Here is a 17,480-nt window from a genome sequence, read left to right as displayed (position 1 = left end):
GCCTTTTGAGTGTATTACTTTCTATGTTATTTAATATTCCGAAACTATTGTAAGTATGTTGTTTGATTAAGCATTCTTTGTTGTTGACATAATGGATTGAGAGTTATATGTGAAAGTACCATAAATGCCATACGTCATTACACCACCATGTCATATGTGCTCTAAAAGTAAAACTAAGTTCATGCCCAAGTTATTCCCAGCAACCTTTCTTTCCTTTCAAGTGGTTTTATTATTTTGAGTTAGAAACCATACAGTGATGACAGAGGACTGGCTAGCCATGAGATTTAATATGTGAAAACTAACAATAGACAAGCAATGTAGCTTATTCCAGAAGTGAATGGTAACTTAATTGAAATGGAATTGAACTCTGGGTCAGCTGTTTTGGTCATTCCACAAAATGAATTTGAATGGAATTTCAAAGGTAATAAACTGAAGCTTTCAGATATCTGGAGAAAAGGTCATTCATGCAGGAATGACACTGTAACATAACAGTGAAATATCACAACCAACAAGCCACATTGGGTGTATGTAGTATAAACAGAAGGGTCAACATTGTACGGATGTAATCAGCTGAGACAACTATGACTTGATTGGATATCCATCCATTATTTGCATGCCACATTTCCTACAATAAGGTCAACTGAAAGTGAATTAAGGTACTGGATAGTGCTTAACTGTCTCCATGCTGTGCATCATGAACTATTGCCCAACAAAGGGGCAAGCAGGTGTTGGTGCCAACCTCTATACCTCTGGTTGGAAAATATATTGGACCAAGAATGAACCATACTGCTCAGAGGAATCATGAATACGACAAAAGCAGTGGTCTGACTACAACAGTTATTGTAGGCAACATATCTGAGATGGCTTCTGATATGTTAATCTGATTGCAAAAGGTGGCTTGATTTCAAGGAGCTTCAGGAAAGATACAAGCATTCAGCTTTTGTGAATATAAAGAACCAGAATCTACTCTATGTGTACTTGGGTTATTACATGAGCTTCAAGTAGAAGACAGAAAGCTGTTTGTAAAAGTAGATACAAAGACGAATGGAAGGTCAAAAAGACAGGCATCAATGGAGATACAAAAGTAGAGCATTCATCAGATGGTGTTATGGATGAAGAAATCAAGGGGAGAGATCACTAGTAAAGGGAGCAATTGAAGGATTATTAACAGAATACTCCAATAAACTAAATTAGCCTTCCCAAGATCAAGAGGCACACCCTAGAAAGAAGAAAAAAGAAAAGAAAGAGAGGAATGACATATTGTAAGTGCTATGGAAATGGAAGAGGATAAACAAGACTTAATTTTATTCTTAAAATCTTTTTTAATAATTATTATTAAAGATCAACAAAAAATACATTAAGGTAATCAAGTCAATATGTCATTATGTACAACAAAGAATTAAATTAGCAAATAACTGATTAACAAAGCTAAGCAATAATAATAAGAAAAAATAAAGTGTTAAGAATTTTTGTTTTAAAAAAAGAAAAAAAAAGAACCCCAATGAACTAAGAGAAAAAAAACCCCTACTAACTAAAAAAAATGGAAACAAAAACCCTATTGGGAGCACAACACCGGAGCTATACATCATACAAGCTTCCATAAAAAAAAAACATTAATCTGCCAACTCAAATCCATTTAAACAAAAATCAGAAGGAAACCATATTAATTAACTCAAATCAGATGATAGTAGCGGGCAAATGAACCCCACTTTTTCTCAAAATCAAATCGAGGATCAAAAGTTCAACTTCTGATTTTCTCCAAACTAAGACATAGCATCACCTGAGAGAACCATTGTATCAAATTAGGAGCAGAAACATCTTTCCATTTCAATAAAATAGCCCTTCTGACCAATAATGTAACAAATGCAATTACATGTCTGATATATTGAGGGCTTATACCAAACAAAACTGTCAATTTATTAGGTTGTAAATTAACTTTTAAAACTTTAGAAATTGCAGAGAAAATAGATTTCCAAAAATGTTTCAATACAGAACACGACCAAAACATATGTGTCAATGTGGCTGTCTCGGTTTTACATCTATCACACTGACTATCAACATTAGGAAACAATTGAACTAAAGAGTGACTAGCACAGATCGAAGAAGAGTTAACCAACTTCAAAATCTGCAACCAATCCTCTGTTATCAAGGTCATGTTAAGCTCTCTCTCCCAATTTTGCTTAATCTTAAGTGAAGGGTAACTGTGCTGTTGTAATAATAAATTATACACTTTCCCAATAAAACTTTTCACTAAAGGGTTCATTTTTAAAATAATATCTAACAGGTCAGAATCCTGTATATATGGAAAATTAATTAAATATTCTTGTAAGAAGTGTCTGACCTGAAGATATTGCAAGAAATGTGAATACAAGAGAGAGTATCTTACAAGGTTACAAGGTCATCTTGAAACAGATCCATAAAGGAATAACTCCTTTATTCATCCAAAGAAGAAAAGTAGGATCACTTAATGAAGGTTTGCATAAATAACTTTGATAAATTAAACTAAAAAGTTTAAATTTTTTGAGATTAAAAGAATTATGAAACTGGAAACAAATTTGTAATGACTGCTTAATCAGAGGATATAAAATTAAATTAGCAATTTTGGCCAGTTGTACGGGTAGAGAAGCTCTTAATAATGAGTTTAAGTGGAACTGTTTCATAGCTTTCAATTCCAAATCAGCCCAAGGTGGTCGTTCATTTTTATCAGCCCAATATAACCAAAAACACATATAACATATATTAACAGTCCAATAGTACATTCTCAAATTAGGCAGAGCAAGACCTCCACCCTTTTTTAATTTTTATAAATGATATTTACCAATTCTTTGACTTTTATTATTCCAAACAAAAGATGAAATGATAGCGTCAACCTGACCAAAAAATTTCTTAGTTAAAAAAGGGATATTTTGAAATACATATAGAAATTTTGGTAAAATCATCATTTTAACAACATGAATTCAGCCAGCTACCAGAAGTGTAAGTGGATTCCATCTACAAAATAATTGCTTCATAAAATCCACTAAAGGAACCAATTTAGTTTTATAAAGGTCTTTATGATTTTAAATAATAATAATACCTAAATATTTAAAAGAGTCCATAACTCTAAAAGGAATGTCATCATATATAGAAGCAGAATCATATAGGGGAAATAATTCACTTTTATGAAGGTTTAGTTTATATCCCAAAAACTTTCCAAGTTTGTTTAATAGTTTCAATAAACTAGGAATGGATTCTTCAGGATTCGAAATATAAACTAAGAAATCATCAGCATAAAGGAAGATCTTATGAATAGTCCCATTTATGATAATTCCATGAATATCTTTAGCTTCACGAAGTGCAATAGCTAAGAGTTCCAGCACCAAATTAAATAACAAGGGACTTAACAGACATCCTTGTCTCGTATCCTGTGAAAGCTGAAAAAAAGAAGATTTGCAATTATTGGTAATAACAGTAGCAATAGGGCTTTTATATATTATTCTGATCCATTTATTAAAATTAATACCAAAGCTGAATTTCTCTAAAATGTTAAATAAATGTTTCCATTCAACTTTGTCAAATGCCTTTTCAGCATTAGGAGAGACAACACATTGGGGAGTCTTAGAAAAGGATGAATATATAACATTTAACAGTCTCCAAACATTAGAGAAGGAATAACAGCCCTTTACAAAACCTGTTTGTCAAAAAACAGTTTGGTCTGTGATAGCAAGCATTCAGCACAGACTAGAAGGGCTGAGATGGCCTGTTTCTGTGCTGTAATTGTTATATGGTTATATGGTTAAGAGACAATTTCAACTAGAATATTATCCAGCTGATTAGCCATTATTTTTGAAAGAATTTTAGCATCCACATTTAATAATGAAATCTGTCTATATGAGGCACAGTCAGCAGGGTCTTTATCTTTCTTAAGAATTAAAGAAATAGAAGCTTCATAAAATGTGGGAGGTAACTCTCCTATCAAAAAAAGAATCTTTAAGTATTTCTAACATATATGGAGAAAGCAATTTTTCAATTTTTTTATAAAATCCTATAGAATAACTATCCAGTCCAGGAGCTTTACCAGATTGCATTGAAAAAATAGCTTTCTGAATTTCATTTTCAGTAATAGGAGCATCAAGAGTTTGTTGATCTTTAATAGAAATTTGAGAAAAATCGATCTTTTGTAAAAAGGCATTCATTTTAAAAGAATCAACTGGAAACTGAGATTTATAAAGTTCAATGTAAAAGTCTTGAAACATTTTATTAATGCCTTCATAATTACATGCTAAACTACCGTCTCCCTTACGAATTTTTAAAATTTGTCTTTTAGCTCTAGCTGCTTTTAATTGAAAATGCTAATAGCTTATTATTTTTATCACCAAACACATAAAATTGACTTTTCAATTTAAGCAAATTTCTTTCAATATGTTAAGTTAATAATAAATGATATTCTGATTGGAATTCAACTCTTTGTTTGAATAAATCAATGTTAGGAGAGATTGCATAAATATTATTCAAGTCTGTGAGTGAGACTGTGATAGGGATCATGAGAGAACCCAGGACAAGGAAAAGGAACACGACTGAGAAAGGTGTCAAGAGAGATAAAGAGAGATGATAAAGAGAGAGAAAGAAGCCAGGACAGGGAGAGAAGTAAGGTCTTTTTGCTTTCAATTAGCTTTATGGTTTGGAGTTACAAAATATAACACTCTTGATTTCCAGCATCTGCAGAATCTCTTGTGTACCTGACAATAATATTCTGTGTCACTATCATTTTGTTTACTCCAATACTCAATTTAAAGCAGTTGAAACAGCATGTCAAGCACACTGCTGATGACAGAAATCTGATGTTTCTCTGCAAAGTCAAATCAATGCTGACATTTCAGCTCATCTACAGGTATAAAAATACACAATAATGAGTTCCCCTAAATAGATGATGATATAATTCATCACAAAATAGCAGGTAATTAAGTAAATATTTATGGTCCCAAAGATTACTTCAGGTCCCAGAAACATGGTTTCACTTTGCACTGTGATGGACTTGCTGTGTATGTGGGATGACTGTAATTGAATGGAGACTTCAGTGGTTGCAGAGTTGCTCACTAATTAGGGGACTGGTCTGCATTCTCTCTATGTAGCAGCATTCTCTCTATGTAGCAATGGACAGACACTTTACTTTAGGCTATTTGCATAAAATTACTGTTTGGTAGCTGTTTAAAACAGAAACACTAAATGACCTCTGAACATAATATGCATTTATTTTAACTTGGTCAAAGGCCTCGTCAATAGACTGTCCATGTTGATGTCATGGCCAAGAAAGCTCACCAATGTCTCTGCTTGGTCAGGAAGTGAAAGAAATTCAGCACATCCCTGACAACTCTTACCAATTGTCATCGATGCACCGTATCAAGTATCATTTCTGGTTCACAATGGCTTGGTATGGTAACTGCTCTGTATATGAATACAAGAACCTGCAGAGTTGTGGACAGCACTCAACACATCACGGAATCTAAACTCCCCTCCAAGGACTCTGTCTATAAGAAACAACCAACATTATCAAAGACTCCACCCAACCTAAACATTCTCTCATCTTTACTCTTCCAATGGGCAAAAGCCTGAAAACACGTACCACCAGCCTCAAAGACTGCTTCTATCCCACTGTTATCAGACTTTGAAGGTACCTCTTGTACAATAAAATGGCCTCATGATCTACCTCATTATGAGCTTGTGCTTCATCGTTTACCTGTACTTCACTTTTTCAGTGGCTTTTACACTTTATTCTACATTGTTACTGTTTTACCTGGTTTTAGTTCAATGCACTATGAAATGATTTAGTCTATATGAACAGGATGCAAGAAAAGCTTTACACTGTATTTTAGTACATGCGGCAATAATAAACCCATACCAATACCAAATATTTTTCTTTTATCCCGACCTCCTTCATCCATTCTGTTTACAACTAGCAGAGTAGTGTTCAATATCTTATCAGCCATTTTGTAAAGGAGTAGAAGCCTCAGGGTTATAGCTTTCCTTAGAGTGAAAGAGGTTGAGGAGATTACCTGACATAGGTGTACAAAATAAGATGTACTGTTAGAGGAGATAGAAGAAAATTTCCTCCCTGGAGTGAGGGTATAGTTTTAGATAAGGTATAGGAGATTTGGTGGGGGACTGAGGAGGCAATTCTGAGGCAAAATTGAATGCAACTCTGGCTGTCCCAGTATAGAAAGGATGTGGAAGCTTTGGAAAGGGTGCAGAAGATTTTTCCAGGATGCAGCCTGAATTAGAGGATATGAGCTGTAAGAAGAGGTTAGACAAACTTGGTTTGTTTTTTCAGAAGTGTTGGAAGCTGTGAGGAGACCTGATATGTTAATAAAACTATGAGAGGCAAATATGGTGTAGAAAGAATCTTTTCCCTGGTATAAATAGAGGATATGTATTTTACAAGAGAGGGGTAAAGCTTAAAGGAGAAATTTGGGGCAAGTTTTTTTTTCTACATAGAAAGTAGTGGGTGCCTGGAAGAGGCTGGCAGGGTTGGTGGTAGAAGTGGATATAATGTGTAAGAGGCTCTTGGATAGACATGAATATGCAGGGTATGGAGGTATATGGTCATGCACAGGCAGAAGAAATATGGTTTAATTTGGTATCATGTTTGGCACAGAAATCATTGGCTTGAGAACCTGTTCTGTGATCTGAAAACATTTTCACTCAGAGGGTGATTGGAATCTGGAATGGACTGGCCTGAGTGGATGGTGTAGGCAGAGAGTATCATAACATTTAGGAAGTATCTAGATAAGCACTTGAATCATCAAGGCATAGAACACTAAGGACAGAAGAATAGAGAAAGATACTGCAGTAGATGTTTCAAAAGCCTTCACACATCTCACTTTTATTTTTATGGTACTCATGCCTGGTTTAGCTATCCATCCTCAACATCTCAAGAACAAGCCCTGGGAAATTACCATATTAAGCCCCAAAGGAAAATCTCATAACTTCTTGTTACCATGGCAACAATCAGTTAATTGGCTAGCTGAGTAACAGATTTTAAATATTTTCATTTAAATTATGCGCTTTGTTTCTGCAAAAAGGTGTTTTTGTTTGGTCTAACTTTAGTGCATAATTTCATCCACGAGGTCTCATGCGTTATGTTGCTAATTTGTTTGACTGATACACTAATTCATATACTGGTTATTAATGGTAAATCTCTTTGGAAGTTGCTCATTAACCTATCTGTGCAAATTTGAAATGTAATAATCTGGTTTAGTCCCAATGAAGAGTGTGCAGTCTGCTAGGGCAGTGTCTCCATTTTCCTTTGACATTGTTGACATTAAAACCAGTATTTAAGATGGTTAAATCTCCCAATGTATGATAGAATGCAGAAGAGATTTATTTTATTTTGTATTTAGACATACAATGCAGAATAGGCCCTCAGGTCTAATGAGCCGCATTTCCCAACAACTTAAGTATTTAACCCTAGCCGTATCACAGGACAATTAACCTACTAACTGGTAGGTCTTTGAAATGTGCGAGGAAACTGTAGCACATGAATGAAATCCACATGTTCACAGGGAAGATGTACAAACTTCTTTACAATGATGTGCCTGGACTTGAGAGATTGAGTTATGGCAAGAGGTTATGTAGGTAGGGACTTTTTTCACCAAAGCATTGGAGGATGAGAGGCCATCTTATTGAGGTGTATAAATCACAAGGAGCACAGGCAGGATGAACGTGTGCAGTCTCTTTCTTAGGGTTGGGGAATCAAGATGCAGCGTTCACACCGTAACTTACCCCAACACCTTCAGGCTGATCAGCACCTTCACCCATTAACCCACCCCATCACACCACACTCTGCTACACCATCACTCTATCATCTCCTGTCAGAATCACCTTATTCACAAATACTCCTGTACCTAGCATCACTTTATATACATAAAAACAGTCAGTCTATATTCTATAAGCTAATTTTATGTATTTATGTAATGCCTTGGTTAAGATCTTTACTGCTGTGCTGTAGGTATTTCATTTTAGCAGTTCTGTAAGAGCAGTCTGTTCTGTTTTCAGCTTGTTTGGGTTTGAGCTAAGATAAGAGGTTAGTTATTCAATTTAGGAATGTGCTGTCAGCCAATCGGGATAGTGGAATTGAGAGAAGGTTCTGGAGAATGTTGGGTCTCTGTCTTGTTTGGCGGGAGCTGGAAAAAGATGGGGGAAACAATGGCTGAAGATGCCATCCCTGTTGCACAAGTGCAGCTGAGTGGCTTCAAGAAGGAAGAGCCCATACTCCCGTGGGAGACCTGTTTGTTCAAGATGGACTTTGAGTGGCATTTGGAAGGTGGGGTTGCTTCCACACAGACTGTGGGTCCAGCGTGTGAGAGACAGACATTCAAGATGAGCTCCAATTTAAGTGCACGTTTGACTGTTTAAGAGTAATGGGCCCTTTTTGTTTTTTTTTCTTTCAATTAATGAATATTTGTTTAAATTAACATTCTTAAATATACTTCTTTATAAATTGTATGCAGTGTATGATCTGTTATTTCTTTCTGGGGACTGTAAATCACACAGCGTTCCTACCAATGGTTTGGTTGGGCAAGACATCCCGACCTCACATATTTGGCAGGACCAAAGTTGTATACATCCTGGACATACAAAGCCAGACAGAAGTGGGTTTATCACTGCGGGATCCCTTGTCTGGCAGCAATGGGCTAATGAGCCAGGTTTCCTGGGATATCTGAGAAGAAAGGATTTATATTTGTGTGTTTTTTTATTGTGCTTTTTATGCTTATTCTATTTTTTATGCTACATCAGATCTGAAGTGACAATCATTCTGTTCTCCTTTATACTCATATACTAAAGAATGACAATAAACAATCTTGAATCTTGAAAAGCCAGAGGGCATAGGTTTAGGCAGAGAGAGGAGAGATTTAATAGGATCCAGAGGAGCAACTGTTCTTTTCCCAGAGAAAAGTTATAAAATGTTCTATCAGAGAAAGTGGTTGAAGTAGGTACAATAACAATATTTAAAAGGTACTGGGACAGATGGATTGAAAAGGTTTAGAGTTCCCGACCTGAATAGGGGTTCATGGCATAAAAACAGTTGGGAGCCCCTGATTTAGATGGATATAGATCAAATACGAGCACCAAATGGGATTTACTTAGATCATTCAGGCAAGTTGGCTTGCTTACATGCTGCATGACTCTTCCTCTATGATTCTAGAGGAATAACTAGTTTAGGAGACAAAGCTACCTCTGAACGTAAAGGGTCCTCATTTTCAACACAGACTGTCCCAGTTTGTTTCCTCTGCACAATTACAATCAATTTTCTCACGATCCCTTTCAAAGTGATTTCCTTTTTTTAAATCACAAACAAGAGAATGCCTGCAGATGCTGGAAATCCGAGTAACACACACAAAATGCTGGAGGAGCTCATCAGGTCGGGCAGCATCTTTGTAAAAGAGTACAGACGATGTTTCAGCTTGAAATGTTGACTGTACTCTTTTCCATAGATGCTGCCTGGCCTGTTGAGTTCCTTCAGCATTTTCTGCGTCTTGCTCCTTTTTGTTTATTCTGTGAATGTATCAACATCTTCTGTCTGCTTTGGGAATGCTCTGGACTTAGGGAGCAATTAAAAGTTAAACACATGAGAGGATTGGGAGTTATATTTTGTCCATTCTGGGTAAGGATCAAAGCTCTCTGTTTCTGAAGGTTAACAAATGAACCAGGTTAGTTTTAATGACAACCCAGCTATGATCAAGGGATCATTCAATAGTCTTATAATAGTGGGATAACCCCACCATTGACCAGAACTCACATTAGACTTTTACTAATATGAAAACAAAAGCAGGTCACAGGCACCCCACATCCTTTGTATCAACTACAAACCATAACCATGATAATATGGTTGTTATTGGTGAGACCAGCTCATTATTAGTTATTTTATTTAATTGCTTGAATTTAAATTCTTTGTACAAAAAGATGAACACTTCACATCACAATCTACCTTGTCATGCCTTAGCACTTTATTGTTTACCTGCATTGAACTTACAATAAAACTGTTGCAAAATGTAACTCTGCATTCTGCATTCTTTTGATTTTCCTTTGTATGACCTTGATATACTGGTTGTGAAATGACCTGTGTGGATAGCATGCAAAACAAAATTTTTCATGTATCTTCATACATGTGACAATATATCATTTTACCAATTCAAAAAAGGTTAGCACAATGCTTAACAGCAGCTAGATGTAAGATCGGTGCTCAATTCCCACTGCTGTCTTTAAAATTTTGTACATTCTCCCCGTGAACACATGGGTTTCCTCCAGGTGCTCCAGTTTCCTTCCACTTTCCAAAGATGTATGGTTTAGTAAGGGTTTATATTTAATATTTCAATAATATTTGAGTAATCTTGTATGTACGTATTGGTCGATTAAGTATTTTGGTTGTTTAAATAATTCATTACGGATTATATGTATAAATAAGTAAATTGCATGTGTCGTCATGCCACCACTTGATATGTGCATGCCTCACTTAAAGTAAACGTAAAGTTAGACTCATAACAAAGACTCACGTGTCTTCCCTTGAATTAGTTAATTTTTTTTTGAAGTTACAAAACATAACAAGGTTTGTAAATTGTGGGCATATGCTATGTTGGTATGGGAAGCATGACCACAGTTGTAGGCTGCCATCAGCACATTGCACTGTTGGGCATTTATGGAAATGACACATTTCACTGTATTTTTGATGCTTCATATATACCTGTGACAAGTAATGCTAATCTTTATCTTTATAGCTAGGAATGGTAATAAATGCCGTTCTTGCCCAGGAATTAAATATAGAAAACCATCTTCCTGTTCACTGGGTCTGAAGTGACCATCAGGAAATAGCTACACTAATCAGATCTTTTGCTCCCCTCTGATTCCACCAATCACTTACACACTAGTGGCAATTTAAAATCCATCAGTCTTCCAACCTGCACATCTTTCAGACATGGAGGAAACCAGAGTACCCAGGGAAAATCCACACCTTCACAGATAGAACATGTGAACTCTACACGGACAGCACCCAAAGTCAGGATCAAAGCCAAATCCTTTGAGCACTGATGCAGCGGCTCCACTTGCTGTAGTTGAGCCGCTGACCTACTCATCTGTTAATGGGGAGAGAAGAAGATGAGTGGAAGATTATTTGTATAGAGCAACACAGACAGAGGGAGCAAATGCCCTGTCTCTATGGCTCTGTGGGAGAAGCCAGAGAATGGTAAAAATGGTTGCCTCTCTGACTGGAGTGCCACAGGAATCTGTGCTCGGTCCTTTGTTGTTTGTCATCTATGTCAGTGATTTGGATTATAATGTGGTTAACTGGATCAGCAAATTTGCAGATGACATCAAGCTTGGAGGTGTAGCGGAGAGGGAGGAAGACTATCAAAACTTGCAGTAGAATATGGACCAGCTGGAAAAAACAGGCTGAAAAATGGCAGATGAAATTTAATGCAGACAAATGTGAGGTGGTGCACTTTGGGAGGACCAACCCAGGGTTGGTTTTACACAGTGGGTGGTAGGGCACTGAGGAGTGCATTAGAACAAAGGGACTAGAAATACAGTTCCATAATTCACTGGAAGTGATGTCATAGGCATATAGGGCATAAAGAAAGGCACATTGGCCTTCATAGATCAAAGTACTGAATACAGGAGTTGGAATAATATTTTGAAATTGTGTAATTGTGTAATTTGGAGTATTGCGTGCAGCTTTGGTCACCTACCTACAGGAAAGATGTAAATAAGTTTGAAAGAGTATAGATAAAATATACAAGGATGTTATTGAGACTGGAGGACCTGAGTTGGAAATATTGAATAGGTTAGAACTTTATTCCCTAGATCATAGAAGACTGAGGGGATATTTGATAGAGATATAAAAGATAATGAGGGCTATTGATAGGGTAAATGCAAGCAGACTTTTCCTACTGAGATTGGGTGAGATTACAATTAGAGGTCATAGGTTAAGGGTGAAAGGTGAAATGATTAATGGGAACATGAGGGGAAACCTCACTCAAAGGGTCATGAGACTGTGGAACAAGCTGCCAGTGGAAGTGGTGGATGTGAATTTTATTTCAACATTTAAAAGAAGTTTGAATAGGTACATTGAGATGGAGGGCTATGGTTTATGTTCAGGTTGATGAGACTAGGAAGCTTAAAGGATTTGGCATCTACTGGATAGGCCAAAGGGCCTGCTTTTGTGTTGTAATTTTCTATGACTCTATGCTCTAAACACTAGCCAGTGGTAAATTGTGCATCTAATATTTTAATTAAATCAATGTACAATTTACCATTACACTGCATTTGCCACAAGGTAAGGTTGCAACTCTTTAAAACTCCAGGTAGACCAGACTTGGAATATTGTGTTCAGGTTTTGTTACCTCATTATAAGAAGGTTATGGATATTTCCGAGAGGGTACAAATAAGATTTGCCAGGATGCTGCCTGAATTAGAGAACATGTTTTATGAGGATAGGCTGAGCAAGCTGGGACTTTTCTCTTTGGAGTTAAGGAAGATGAGAGGTAGTACAAAAGATAGAGTTATGCCTAGTGATAGGAGACATAGATAGAGCAAAGAGTCAGAGAATATTTTCCCCAGGGTGGAAATAGCAAATACCATGGGACATATCTTTAAAGTGTTTGAAGGAGAGTATAGGGAGGATATCAGAGATAACTTTTTTTTCATAGATTGTGGTAGGTGTGTGGATCATCTCATGCCACTTTCAAAGCTTCTTCCCTCAGGTAGTTATTCTGATCAACCGTTCTAGCTAGCTTCACCCCCTCCACCCCCTCCACTGCACTGCTTTGTAAACTCTTTAAACCAACTTTATAATGCTGTTTACATTGTAAATATGTGCAAGTACTTATGGATTTATGCACATTTTATTCAATTGCCATACTTGAACTTTAATTTATGTAATTCTTTAATCTGTATCATTACTGATTGTTGCATGTCACACCAATAAACCACAGCAATGTTCTAATTTATGTAAATACATATGACGAATTTAGTTGATCCTTGATCCTTGAACATGCTGCCAGCAGTGGCGGTAAAAGCAGATACACTGGGGACATTTAAGAGACTCTTAGATAGGCACACGAGGGTAGGAAAATGGAGGACTATGTGAGAAGTGTTACGTATCCGCAGAGCAAGGACTACAGTATTCGGTTTCACTGAGTCATGTTAGAAACAGAACACATCATGCAACTTACAGCATGGAAGCTATAAACCTGGCCTGCGCCAAAAGAGAGGGCCTCCCACACATATGATTGCCAAGCAATTCATCATGTGATCAATCAACCGCATGTGCATTCACTAGATTCTGGTAGTTGATCTAATGTGGTACAGGAGAGAAGGATTAGATGGATTTTGGAGCAGGTTAAAGGACCTGTATGGTGCTCTATTGTTCTATGTTCTCTGCTATCTGCAGGCACCTGTTGTATATGAATAACTTCATGTAAATACAAGGTTAAATGAAATCCCACTCATTCTGAAAGTTCTACTGAACCTGTCAGATTGGCTACAAATTTTTCAGTTTCCCAGTGAGCTCAGTCCCCTTTAGTCAGTGCCTGCTCCTTGGCTGATTTGATTCTGGTTAAGCCTGAGTTAAGAGCTGTTGTATTCTAAAGGACAGCTCTCAACAATTAACAAACCATAACTGGAAGCTTCACTGTCTTTGAGATTTGGTTGGAAACATGAGTTTCCAAATAATGCTGGCAAAGGAAGTTACTACAGGGCACTGTGAATGTTTGGTCTGTTCATTAATGTTCTTGGGAGGGTGTTCACTCACCTTCTCTGGCTCAGATTCAGATTTATTTATCACATGTACATCAAAATGTCAACACATACAAAATCCTGGAGAAACCAAGACACTTCATCAGGACTATAAGAGTGGTATCAGGGTCTTTCCCCAAAACATCCACTGTTTATTCCTTTCCAAGTTGCTGCCTGACCTGCTGAATTCCTCCAGCATTTTGTACATTTTACTCTAGAGTTCCAGCATCTGCAGAATCTCTTGTGTTAGTGAAATACATTATTTGCTTTAGAAACTAATGCTGTGCTTGGGATAGCCCAGAAGTGTTGCCACATTTTCCGGCACCAACACAATTTGTCTGGTTAGAACTTGGCTGATTTGAAGTGTTTACACTCCACTCATCTTTTTAAGGCTTTTGAAATATAGTTCATTCTCGAAGAGGCCTTCATTCTATCAGGTCTGCTTTACTCAACTGAAGCAGAGTTATAACCATATACAATTACAGCATGGAAACAGGCCATCTCAGCCCTTCTAGTCCATGCCGAACGCTTACTCTCACCTAGTCCCACTGACCCGCACTCAGCTTTAACATAACCCTCAACATAACCCGCCATTCCTTTCCTGTCCATATACCTATCCAATTTTACTTTAAATGACAATACTGAACCTGCCTCTACCACTTCTACTGGAAGCTTGTTCCACACAGCTACCACTCTCTGAGTAAAGAAATTCCCCCTCATGTTACCACAAGGAAAGGGTTAATCTCCCTCTCCACTCTATAAGACCCTAAAACATAGGAGCAGAATTAGGCCATTTTGTCTATTGACTGTACTCTGCCGTTTCACCATGGCTGATTTATTATCCCTCTTAACACCATTCTTCTTCCTTCTTCTTGTAAACTTTGATGCCCTTACTAATCAAGAACCTATCGAACTCTACTTTGAATACACAATGGCCTGGCTTTAGCAGTCCTCCGTGGCAATGAATTCAACAGATTCATTATCCCTGCCTAAAGAAATTCCTCCACTTCTGCATTCAAGACTTTTCTCTTTATTAGAGGTACTGTAGATGCTGGAATTTGGAACAACAAATGATCTGCTCAAGGAGCTCAAAGGGTCAAGCAGCATTTGTGGAAAGCAGAAAGGAGACATTGTGGATCAAAATGTTGTTGTCACCTGGTGCGGACATGGCGCAAGTGCAGTGTAGGAGACACTGAAGCAGGTCAATAGTTCCCAGACTTTAATGTGAACAGTGTTAAAGGGAAAAGAAAACAATAAACACTAGGCCAAACAGGGCCATTAACTAAAACTCTCAAATGGAAAACAAAGCCTACACTGCGGTTGAAAAGAACAACTAAGAATAAGAGGAAAAATGCTAGTCTTCAGAGTCAGTTGACTCAACAGTTCAATTTCTCAGGCAAGGCAGAATGCAAACAAGCAGTGAAGCATTGCTGTGTCCAAGTCTCAACAAATACTACCTATGACAGAATGAATGGAGTTAAATACTATCACAATGAAATAATGATTAGCTGACATGAGCATATTCATGAGTGCAATTGCCATATCTACTGTGCTGCCAAATCTATTGTTGTGACAGTTGTAGCAGGACCACTGTGAGAAGAAAGGAATTGATGACAACATGTTGATGGAGGGATTTGGCCTGAAACTTCATACTTCAAACTTCAGACCCTCCCTCTTCAGATTCTGCTCAACCCACAGAGGTCTTCCAACTGATAGTTCGTTGCTTGTGTCTGTATTCCCGGAAGCCCTCACATAGCAATAATTAACTCACGTGAATCTTGAAAGCTCCATCTATGATGGTTGGATCTCCCAGTGGCTACCCATTTCACTGCAACTTCCCATTCCCATTCTGACATGTTGGTCCATGGACTCCTCTACTGCAATGATAAGGCCAAACTCAAATTTCAGGAGCAATATCTCATATTCTGTCTAGGTTGCCTCCAACCTGATGACATGAACATTGACCTCTAACCTGACAATTTCTCCTCCTCCTCCTTCATTCATTTTCCTTTCCTCATTCTGTTTACCCTCTCATTTTTTTCTTCTATTAACCCTGTCCATCACCTCTCTCTGGTGCCTTTCCTCATATCCACTCCTATCAGATTCCTTCTTCTTCAGCCATTTAGCTCTACCGCCTATCATCTCCCATCTTCTTAATTCATCTGTCCTTACCTACCCACACACCTTCCCCCTTATCCATGCTACAATATCTTTCATGGAATACCATAGAATAGCTTGTTAAGCAGCCTCATGTGTGGCAGTTTGTGAAAGGCCTTCTGAAAATCCAAGTACACAACATCAACCAATTCACCTTTGTCTATCCTGCTTGTTATTTCTTCAAAGAATTCCAACAGATTTGTGTGGCAAGGTTTTCCCTTGAGGAAGTTATGCTGATTACAACTTATTTTATTACATACCTCTAAGTACCCTGAGACTTCATCCTTGTTAATCAACTCCAACATCTTCCCAACCACTGAGGTCAGACTAACTGGCCTATAGTTTCCTTTCTTCAGTCTCTCTCCCTTCTTGAAGAGTGAAGTGATATTTGCAATTTCCAGTCTTCTAGAAGCAATCAAGAATCAAATGATTCTTATAGACAATAGACAATAGGTGCAGAAGTAGACTATTCGGCCTTTGACCCTGCACAGCCATTCTGAGATCATGGCAGATCATCTACTATCAATACCCGGTTCCTGGCCTTGTCCCCATATCCCTTGATTCCCCTATCCATAAGATATCTATCTAGCTCCTTCTTGAAAGCATCCAGAGAATTGGCCTCCACTGCCTTCTGAGGCAGTGCATTCCACACCCCCACAATTCTCTGGGAGAAGAAGTTTTTCCTTAACTCTGTCCTAAATGACCTACCCCTTATTTTCAAACTATGCCCTCTGGTACTGGACTCTCCCAGCATTTGGAACATATTTCCTGCCTCTATCTTGTCCCATCCCTTAATAATCTTATATGTTGCAATCAGATCCCCTCTCGATCTCCTTAATTCCAACGTGTACAAGCCCAGTCTCTCTAACCTCTCTGTGTAAGACAGTCCAGACATCCCAGGAATTAACCTTGTGAATCTACGCTGCACTTCCTCTACAGCCAGGATGTCCTTCCTTAACCATGGAGACCAAAACTGTACACAATACTCCAGGTGTGGTCTCACCAGGTCCCTGTACAAATACAAAAGGATTTCCTTGCTCTTGTACTCAATTCCTTTTGTAATAAGGGCCAACATTCCATTAGCCTTCTTCACTGCCTGCTGCACTTGCTCATTCACCTTCAGTGACTGATGAACAAGGACTCCTAGATCACTTTGTATTTCTCCCTTACCGAACTCTACACTGTTCAGATAATAATCTGCCTTCTTGTTCTTACTCCCAAAGTGGATAACCTCACACTTATTCACATTAAATGTCATCTGCCAAGTATCTGCCCAGTCACCCAGCCTATCCAAGTCACCCTGAATTCTCCTAACATCCTCATCACATGTCACACTGCCATCCAGTTTAGTATCATCAGCAAACTTGCTGATGTTATTCTCAATGCCTTCATCTAAATCGTTGAAGTAAATCGTAAACAGCTGTGGTCCCAATACCAAGCCCTGTGGCACCCCACTAGTCATGACCTTCCATTCCGAGAAACACCCATTCATTGCTACCATTTCTATCTGTGAACCAGTTTTCTATCCATGTCAATATCTTCCCCCCAATGCCATGAGC

At 37.8% G+C, this 17,480-nt stretch overlaps 1 long non-coding RNA gene across 2 annotated transcripts in view; it reads right to left on the bottom strand.

Annotated features, from left to right (window-relative positions):
* Positions 1-1,438: 1,438 nt before the first annotated feature.
* The window catches only part of LOC132404291 (uncharacterized), a 46,240-nt gene continuing 30,198 nt past the window's right edge, over positions 1,439-17,480 (bottom strand). For both annotated transcript variants that reach the window (XR_009515489.1, XR_009515490.1), the window contains exons 2-3: positions 10,010-10,096; positions 1,439-3,413 (exon numbers count right to left, since the gene is read on the bottom strand). This is a non-coding gene — a long non-coding RNA (uncharacterized LOC132404291). The remainder of the gene's footprint in view (positions 3,414-10,009; positions 10,097-17,480) is intronic.

Source organism: Hypanus sabinus, chromosome 13 (genome assembly GCF_030144855.1).
Source record: "Hypanus sabinus isolate sHypSab1 chromosome 13, sHypSab1.hap1, whole genome shotgun sequence".
Lineage (NCBI taxonomy): Eukaryota > Metazoa > Chordata > Chondrichthyes > Myliobatiformes > Dasyatidae > Hypanus > Hypanus sabinus.
This window is presented reverse-complemented; position numbering and strand designations above follow the sequence as displayed.